The sequence below is a fragment of the Suncus etruscus genome, chromosome 5 (genome assembly GCF_024139225.1).
Source record: "Suncus etruscus isolate mSunEtr1 chromosome 5, mSunEtr1.pri.cur, whole genome shotgun sequence".
Taxonomy (NCBI): domain Eukaryota; kingdom Metazoa; phylum Chordata; class Mammalia; order Eulipotyphla; family Soricidae; genus Suncus; species Suncus etruscus.
Window position 1 is genome coordinate 84473605 of NC_064852.1, and position 10290 is coordinate 84483894.

The 10290-nt window shown below is 35.4% G+C and overlaps 1 non-coding gene across 1 annotated transcript; it reads right to left on the reverse strand.

The window, feature by feature from the left end:
• Positions 1–9794: 9794 nt before the first annotated feature.
• LOC126010117 (small nucleolar RNA SNORA51) lies at positions 9795–9925 on the reverse strand. The gene has a single exon (XR_007496254.1). It is a non-coding gene; the product is annotated as a small nucleolar RNA SNORA51 (small nucleolar RNA).
• Between the last annotated feature and the right edge of the window lie 365 nt (positions 9926–10290).

The following is a 10290-nucleotide window of genomic DNA, read 5'->3' on the forward strand; positions in this document are numbered from 1 at the left end:
GCCTATCTGCTATTCATCTCAACCGCCCTTCTGCTTTGGCAACCCCCTGCCTGTATCTGACCCCCTCGCCCTGCAATCTAGCCCCAAGCCTCACTTCGGCATCACCTTGGAACAGGTGGTGGAACTTGAACTTTGCCTTTTGTACCCAATATGATTCCCCCTAAAATTGTAATCAAATTCTTGTTGTTGATTTCTCCTTTCAGTTCATGATTGCCCCCAATTTAACGTTTTTTGCCTGTTTCACTAGCTTATCTCCCCCATTGTTTTACATTTGTTTCTTTAGTCCTAGTACCACTGTGTTTTGGTTGTTTTAATGTCTAAATTGACTGTTAGATCAAAAATTGCCTTATTACCTCTTAAATATAATCTTGTGTCTCTCCCCCGCTGCAGTACAAAAATCAAACACTGCCATCACCCTAGCCTTATTAAAAGGCCTAGGTGTTATTGGTGTAAGCACAAATATTTATTCATTGGTTCATACTCTAGAATCTGCTAATGGCTTATAACTGTTGCTAAAAATGTTTACAAACTTAAAGAAGTTTACACTACTGTTGATTTCCTAGCAAAGAGTGCAGAATAACCGCCGTGGTTCAAAATTAACATTTTTTTGAGGGAGGGGGGAATTTGTGTCATCCTTAGAGTAAAATGTTGCTTTTTAAAATAAACTTGGCTAGCACTTGTAAGGCAGACACCTTACCTCTAGCGCCAGCTCGCCGGCCCCCCATCTTTGTCTCTTACAACTTTCCTGAGTATAAAGTTTGCACCATCCGATATTAATATGGCCACTCCAGCTTTTTTATTGGTGTTCATTGCTTGGATAATTTTCCTCCAGCCTTTATTTTGAGTCTATGTTTGTTCTGACTATTCAGGTATGTTTCTTGTAGGCAACAGAAGGTTGGATTGATTTTTTTGATCCATTTAGCCACTCTGTGTCTCTTAACTGGTGCATTGAGTCCATTCACATTGAGAGAAATAATTGTCCTGTGATTTATTGCCATCTTTTATCCAAATTTGGTGTGTCTTTTGGTCAGTCTTGTCTTAAATTATGTCTTTCAGTTTTTCTCTTAAGACTGGTTTTGAGTCTGTAAAGATTTTGAGTGTTGTTTGTCTGTGAAACCATGTATTTTTCTGTCAAACCTGAGCGTGAGTTTTTCTGGGTACAGTATTCTAGGCGAAGCATTTATTTCATTGTGTTTTGTCACTATATCTCACCACTGCTTTCTGGCATTGAGTGTTTTGGTGACTGGTCTGCTGTAAATCTCAAGGATGTTCCCTTGAATATAATTTCTCTTTTTGATCTTGCTGCTTTCAGAATTTTTTCTCTATCTGTGGGATTTGTCATTGTGACTAGAATGTGTCTTGGGGTATTTTTTTCTGGCATCTCTTTTGGTTGGTACTCTTCAGGCATGCAGGATTTGATCGCATATATTCTTTAGCTCTGGAAGTTTCTCTTTAATGATGTTCTTGACCATTGATTCTTCCTGTAAATTTTCTTCCTGGGTCTCTGAGACTCCAATGATTCTTAAGTTGTTTCTGTTGAGCTTATTATAGACTTCTATTTTCATTTGTTCCCATTCTTTGACTAATTTTTCTTTGTCCATTCATTTGCTTTAAGTTTTTTTTCCATTATCTCCCACTATATGGAGTTGTTATTTATCTCATCTTCCACAGCACCAAATCTATTCTCAGCTTCTGTTAGCCTGTTTAAGAGCATATTCATTTTGCCATTCAATTCATTTACTGAGGTTTTCAGGCTTGTTATTTGACCTATTATTTCAGCTTGGATTTTTGTGATTTCTGTCTCCATATTTTCTTGGTTTTTATTAGTGTTCTGTTCAACTCAATCCATGGTTTCTTTGAGTTTGAGCATCTTCCATATTTCTTGTCTAAACTCCTTATTTGAGAGATTGATTAGTTGGTTGGCCATTTTCTGATCATCAGAATTGTCATCTTCATTCTCTATGTCTGATGCTGGCCTGCATTGTTTCCCCATTGTCACACTTGTATTGTGGGTTTTTCTACGTGTTGTGGTGGTATTTATTGGCTAAATGATGTGCACAGCCATGCTCCTCTGGCTCTGCCCTTTCTGGGTGGGTTGACTTGCGTCCAAGGAAGGGGAGCCCTCCATGGATGAAGCCTCACACAGAATCAAATCTTAGGCGCGAGAACACAGCAGAGAGGAAAGTCCGGGGAGAGATGCTGGGCTTCATTGATCCAGCTCAGTTCTTAGTGTGATATTTTTCTTCTTGTTGCAGTGGCACTCTTTCCTTAGAAAGAGCACATGGCCGCATAGTGAAGCAGAGCCTCTCCTGGAGCCTCTGGGAGAGCGAATTTTCTGAGCCCTTTTCGGCCCACTCCCAAGAGGTTTAGGAGACAGGACAGGAGACAAACACACACAGGCAGCACTCACAGTTTCTCACAGTCGGGCCCCACTGGGATGGGGTAGATTTTCCCAGCCTGAGGTCACAAACAGGGGACTTGCCTTCTGTGGAGTACTGCTTATAGCTAGTTTTCACTTTAGGAAGCAGTCCCTTGGCATTCTGGCCCCTTGAATGAACCTCTGGGAGAGCAAATTTTCTGAGCCCTTTTCGTCCCACTCCTAAGAGGTTTAGGAGACAGAACAGGAGACAAACACACACAGGCAGCACTCACAGTTTCTCACAGTTGGGCCCCACTGGGATGGTGTAGATTTTCCCCACTGAAAAATATTTTGAAGCTTCTATTTACTAACTAGGTACTATTCCAAAGTAATTATACAGTCATATTATCCTAAATATTAATTAATGCAAACTTACTCATTTACTTCCTTTAAATCATGGGTCCTCAAACTTTTTAAACAGGGGGCCAGTTCACTGTCCCTCAGACCATTGGAGGGTCTGACTATAGTAAAAACAAAACTTATGAATGAATTCTTATGCACACTGCATATATCTTATTTTGCAATGAAGAAACAAAACAGATAAAAATACAATATGTGGCCCGCAGGCCATAGTTTGAGGACCACTGCTTTAAATCATGTCCAAGTCTATTAATGCACAGAATGATTAATTTTAAACATAGACAATTATCTGGCAACTCATATCATACTAATCAAAAAGTAATTACAATTTTGACAAGAAAAAATTTTAAATTAGTATTGTGTCTGGTGGTGCTTGACTGACTTTTCATCAAATTTCTTCAAGATGCTGTATGAAAATAAAACCATTTCTATCATACTCTAGAAACACAATAAAAAATATAAAAATGCCTTCTATACTCCTATGTTTATTGCAACACTATTTACAATAGCCAGACTCTGGAAGCAATCCAGGTACCTGACAACAGATGAGTGGCTAAACAAACTGTGGTATATCTATAGATAGAATAATATGCAGCTGTTAGGAAAAATAAAGTCATGAAATTTTCTTATACATGGATGGACATAAAGATTATTATGCTGAGTGGAATGAGTCAGAGGGAAAGGGTAAACAGAATAAACTCACTCATCTGTGGGATATAAGGAAAATAAAAGACTGTAGCAATGATACCTAGAGACAATAGAAATGAAGATTAGGAGGGCCAGTTCATGGTAGGAAGTTTGATACTAAGAGAAAAGAGTGCAATTAGTGTAGAGAAGGGTCTACTATGAAAGGGACTTGCATGGGACCCCTTCATTAACAGTAGTGCAAACCACAGTATCAGAGAGAGAGTGAGAGAGAAGAGAGAGAGAGAGAGAGAGAGAGAGAGAGAAGTAAAATTCATGCTCTAGAAGTAAGTGAGGGAGGATGGGTGGGAGGAAAAAGAGCATCAGAGAGGGTGAGAAGCAAACTTTTGACATTGGTGGTGGAAAATGCATACTGGTGAAGGTTGTACATAGTATGGCTCTAACTCAATTGTGACAACTTTATTTGTGGAAAAAAAAACAAACTATAGTTTGAACAACCTGATAACCACACTGATTAAATAAAAAATATGTATTTTTAAAGTTGTTGAGGCTTTATAAAAATTCCTCAGGATATTATGTGAAATATTTTCTAACTTGAGCATAAAATATGTAGAGGTGTACAATTCATTGGGGACATTGCTAAGAAAATAAAACCCATCATTCACATTCTATTTAAATGAGGGAATTGAAGATCAGGGCAAATTATTGCTTAAGGATTAAAAAATCTAAAAAAATAAAATATTAATTAAAAACTAGATATCCTAATCATAATCTACTTCTTTCTACTCAAGAATCACTGACCAATGAACAGCAACGTTGCACTTCCATCTTTGAGCAAGGGAAAAGCATACTACTTTCAGTCTTTGAGGATAGCTAGTCTGCTACTGAATACCCAAAACACAGCAGTTGCTGGATTCTATCTAATTAACAAGACAGTTTTAAATGTGTAGTAAAGATGTGCCTCATGCTATAGTATAGAGGTTGCATCCAAAGCCAGTTTTTAATAGAGTGGTTATGGCAATCTTCCTAAATCACTGCAAATTATTAAGCAGCATGAGGTACAATTGAGACCAGCAAGGCTCAAGTGTAATAAATGGTTGTCCTTTGAGAGAGTCGTTTTTTTCTTTTTTCTTTTCAAAATAGGAAAGTAATCATTAGGGAAAGAATGTTTGACTGTAGCCATTAAGCATATTGAAAAAAGTTTACACATTAAATTTATTGTTTCTTGTTCAAATTAATATAGAATTAAATAATTAATTTCTCAGATTTACAAAAATCAATTTTCCCTAAAATATAAATTTAACTCCTGTTTTATATCATCACAAAACTGTTCATTTTTAATGAAAACACTTTCATTTACACTTAAAGTGTAGTCATTTAATTGATATGGTTATGTATAAATAAAATATAAGATGAACTATTTTTAAAAGTCAAAAAGAAAAATCTAATTTAGAAATAAATGCAATATCAGGAAAAAGTTTTTAGTAGTACACTAAGGGTAATAAAACATGGATTCAGATATCAAGAATTTAAGTCTACCTGCTTCTACAGTTGCCTTTCAAATCGCATAACTTTAATATCCTTTTCCAATCTGTTATATAAAATCTATGCACTCTGAGTCTATTATAAATATATGCTTCATATACATCAATATCGGAAGATTGTTTTATTTTCTATGTATCATCTTGATTTCTTTTCCCCCACCCTCCATCATCTTGATTTTTAATGCTTGTTTATAAAAATAGTAAAAGTATATATATTATATACATAAATTTAAGCTGCAGATTTGGGGTTGTTTTAGCATTTTCTATGTTGGTAAATACATTTTAATCAAAAACACTTTTAGTAGCATCTGTAGAATAAAAAAGAGATTGAGGATGCAGTATATCTTAGAGAATTCCACAACAGATAATAGTTTACATCTGCAAAAGAAGATGACAAATATTTACATGTTATATAACCACACTTAAAGAAAAATAAATGTCTGACATTTGGGAGTCAAGATTAGGCTTGTAAGACAAATGAATGCCAAGAATTTTTGCATGAATGTCATTAATCATATTTACTATTACATCATTTTCAACCAGAGCCCTTTATTTTTCTACTTCATAAATAATAACTTTTCGAGTACTTGCCTCTGGGTGAAAACATGACATAAGGTATACATTACCCTGAAGAAACAGCTGCAAAAAAGGCATAATGCCTGAGGGCTTCCTGCTCATCACCCTCCTTTAATGCATTGTATCAACAGAAAATAGACTTTCCTAAAGTATACATGTCTTATTCTTCTCCAGATATAGAATTAATTCTGCAAAAATATTTTTTCTTATTTGGGAGCTATGAGGAGGAGTCACACCTGATTGTACTTAGCCTCACTTTGGCTGCATGCAAGGCAAACGCCCTCCCTAATTTGCTATTAAATCTCCAGTTCTAAAGTATTCTTTTGGAGTTGAGAAAAATCAATAATGATACAAGTTTTAGAAATATTTCTGGAGTAGACAGCTGAGTATAAATCTTAAAGTAAAACTGTAAAATGTAGAAAGGAATTATGGGGTTACATGACTCATACAACTATGAAAAAATCAAAAGTTAAATAACTATTACACTTACAAATCATGCCTGAATCTGCCTATTTATGAGAAGTGAGACAAATCACAACAAAATGGCTGTGTTAGATACAATAAAAGATAATGTCTGTAGTCAATAAATTTATAATAGAGGAAGGGGAAGATTAGTAAAATTTATATCATCTGTGGTTAAATTTTCTATAAGAATCCATTTGTTGGAGCTGGAGCAATAGCACAGCAGTAGGGCATTTGCCTTGCAAGCAGCTGACCCAGCATGGACCTGGGTTCAAATGCCAGTGTCCCAAATAGTTCAAAGACAGCGTAGAGCCCAGAATAACCCTTGAGTGTCAATGGGTGTGGCCCAAAAACTAAAAAATAAATCACTTGTTTCTTTGCCAAATAAAATCTGTACATTAATATGAATATAGTTTTACTTAAGTCAATAGTTAGAAGTCATATAAACAAAGCTATAATCCCCAATATTATTAATCTTTGGACCTACAAAGTTTTAATAAGACATTGAAAACAGTATGAAGGGTTCCCAGTAAACTAAGAATAGATCTGCCATACATATAATCCAGAAATGTTGAATATGTACCCCAGGACAGAAGAATATTCATCCATAAGGATGTATGCGCATCACTATTCATTGCAGAACTCAGTAGATAGTGAATCATGAAGATGTTGTACATATATACAACAGAATACTACATAGCTTTAAGGAATGATGCAATCATGCAATATTCAGCAGCATACGGCAGTTATGATGTTAAGTGAAGTAAGCCAGAAGAAGAAGAATAAATACAGAATGATGCACTCTGGGAACATTAGTGGAGGGAGGTCAACACTGGTGGTGGGATTGGCCCTGACACATTGTATGTCTGAAATCCAACTATGAAGAACTTTGTAAATCACAGGGTTTCATTAAAAATTAATTTATAAAAGATATTGAAAGAACAAATTTCTACATTGTATTGTTTCTAATGTGTAATTTAATTTTTAATGAAATACTGGGGTTACAAAGTTATTTGTAACACAGTTTGTTTTTTGTCATAGTTACAAAGTTATTCATGATTGAGTTTCAGTCATACAATGTACAGCATCCTTCAACAGCATCCTTCAATATTTCCCACCATCTAAGTCCGTCCCAGTTTGTCTCCTGCCATTTCCTTGCCTCTCCCCTGCCTGCCTCTAGGGCAAACATTCTTCTTCTTCTTCTTTCTTCTTCTTCTTTCTTCTTCTTCTTCTTCTTCTTCTTCTTCTTCTTCTTCTTCTTCTTCTTCTTCTTCTTCTTCTTCTTCTTCTTCTTCTTCTCCTCTTCTTCTTCTTCTTCTTCTTTTCTTCTTCTTCTTCTTCTTCTTCTTCTTCTTCTTCTTCTTCTTCTTCTTCTCTTCGTCTTCTTCTTCTTCTCCTCCTCCTCCTCCTCCTCCTCTTCTTCTTCTTCTTCTCCTCCTCCTCCTCCTCCTCTCTCTCCTCTCTCTTTCTCTCTCTCCTCTCTGTCCCTCCATTCCTCCCTATCTCTCTCCTTTCTCCTCTCTTTTTTTTCTTTTAGATACTGTGGTTTGTACATATCATATCAATGTATTTTCTTTCAGCACCAAGTTCTTGTCCAGAGTGATCATTTCCAACTATCATTGTCATAGTGGTTTCTTTTCTGTCCTAACTGCACTGACCCACTATTTGTGGTAAGCTTCCTACTATGGACTGGTATAGGGTATAGAGATCTAACTTGATCTCCAGTATGTCATATAGTCTCCCAGACTCATCAGGAGTGATTCTTGAATGCAGAACCAGGAGTAAACCCTGAATACTACATAGTAGGGTCTCAAAACAAAACCACATAATCAAATTGTATTTAATTTTATTGATGCCTAAAATTTTTGGAGATTTTGGGGTTTGGGGGGAGTGTCACTTGTAAATCTTACCTGGAGAAATGTCTATTCTAATTTTTTTCATATATTATTAGTCTTGTGACTTTTTGAAAATAGTTGAGCTACAATTTTATAGTTTTGACTTATTGAACAACATCAAAAAGAACGATATTCTACATTCTCATTAGGTTCAGGATTTAAACATTTTTCTTATTTATAACTATATTAAAATATACATACATTTTAAAATATTATGCACTTTAAGTATTTATATTATATATAATGTAAGTATTGTATATTTCAGTCTTAGGTTCACTGCAAAATTGAGAAGAAATAGAGATTTTCTATGTCTTCAAATATATAGATACTTATGTTTTTCAATGTCCTCAAATATCTGAAAGCTTATGAATTTACCTGATAAACAATAACAATAAAAAGCCTATAGTTCACATTATGATTCACTCTTGGTGGTATATATTCTTAGGATTGGACAAATGTGTGGCATATACTCATCTTTATAGTAGCAAGAATATAGGGATTTATCGCTTTATAAAAATTATGTTCATGGCCTATTAAACCTTGGCCTATCTCCAAAGCTATCCCTGGTCACCCCTAATATTTTATTGCCTTCATACTTTTGATTTCCAAGATTTCGTATCATTGAAATCAAATAGTTTGTAATATTTTCAAATTGGCTTTTTTAGAATGATATACTTAATCTGTCCTTTCTTTTTCTTTCTTCTTCCTTTTCTTTCTTCTTCCTCTTTCTTTTCCTTCTTTCTTTCTCTCTCTTTTTCTTTCTTTCTTTCTTTCTTTCTTTCTTTCTTCCTTCCTTCCTCCTTTCCTTCCTCCTTTCTTTCTTTCTTTCTTTCTTCTTTCTTTCTTTCTTTCTTTCTTTCTTTCTTTCTTTCTCTCTCTTTCTCTTTCTTTCTTTCTTTCTTTTTCTTTCTTTCTTTCTTTCTTTCTTTCTTTCTTTCTTTCTTTCTTTCTTTCTTTCTTTCTCTCTCTTTCTCTCTTTCTTTCTTTCTTTTTCTTTCTTTCTTTCTTTCTTTCTTTCTCCCTCCTTTCTTCTTTCTTTCTTTCTTTCTTTCTTTCTTTCTTTCTTTCTTTCTTTCTTTCTTTCTCCCTCCTTTCTTCTTTCTTTCTTTCTTTCTTTCTTTCTTTCTTTCTTTCTTTCTTTATTTCTTTCTTTCTTTCTTTCTTTCTCTTTCTTTCTTTTTCTTTTCTTTATTCTTTCTTTCTTCTTTCTTCCTTTCCTTCCTTCCTCTCTTCTCTTCTCTCCTCCTCTCTCCCTCCCTCCCTCCCCTCCCTCCCTCTCCTCTCTCTCTCTCTCTCTCTCTCTCTCTCTCTCTCTCTCTCTCTCACCACATAGCAGTCCTCAAAGGTTACTTCCTGTCTCCGTATTCAGGAATAGCTCCTGTGGTCTCATTGGATTATATGGGATGCCAAGTATTGAACCCAAGTCAGCCACATTAAGGCAAAAGCCCTACCAACTATATTATTGCTCCAGCTCCATATCTGTATCTTTTCATATCATGATAGCTCATTTACTTTTAGTGCTCAGTATTATTCTCTTGTTGAGTAGCCAAAACCATTCTCCCTGTATTGAACTAAGTTGCTTCAATTTCTGGCGATTATGGATAACACTGATATAATATCTATGTGTAGGCTTTATTGTGCATATAAGTTTTCGGCTATTTTTGATAAACACCAAAGACCAGTTTTTAGATCACCTGGTCAAAGAATGTTTTGTAATAAATCACCAAAATGTCTTTTACAGTAGATGTAATATTTTGCATTCCCTTCAGAAACATGCGGAAATTGCTGCTGCTCAAATCTTTATCAGTATTTGGTAGTGCCAGTCTTTCAAATTTTGGTCATCATATTAGATATGTTGTATCCCATCATTGTCATTAGTATTTCTTTTTTTTTGTTTGTTTCTCAATTTACAATACAGACCAGGCAAGGCCTGGGTTGAGGTGTATATGGGGCGCATTTACTGTACCTCCTCTCTCTATACAGTCAGTGTAAAGAACACAGCCTGTGGTAAGAATTGGGAGGCCTTATCTTTTCCTTTCTATATATATACAAAAAAAATCCTTCACCAGTGCAACATTTCCATGACCAATATCTCAAGTGTCCTTCCTCCCCACCCCACACAGGCTTGTACTCTAGACAGGCTTTTTACTTCCCTCAGTCATTAGTATTTCTAATATGGTGTGAGGCATCTTTTCATTTGCCTATTTTCTAGCTGATAATGAGAGAGAGTTCTATATCCCAAATGTCCCTGAGTGTCCATATAAGGTGCACACACCTCATTTGGAGCAGTCAAAGCAGAGCGGGTTTCTTGTCCCACCAACATCTAGGTTGCTGATATCCAGTGAAAGATAAAGTTTTTTCTTTAGCTTTAAAAATAAATTTTGGTCCT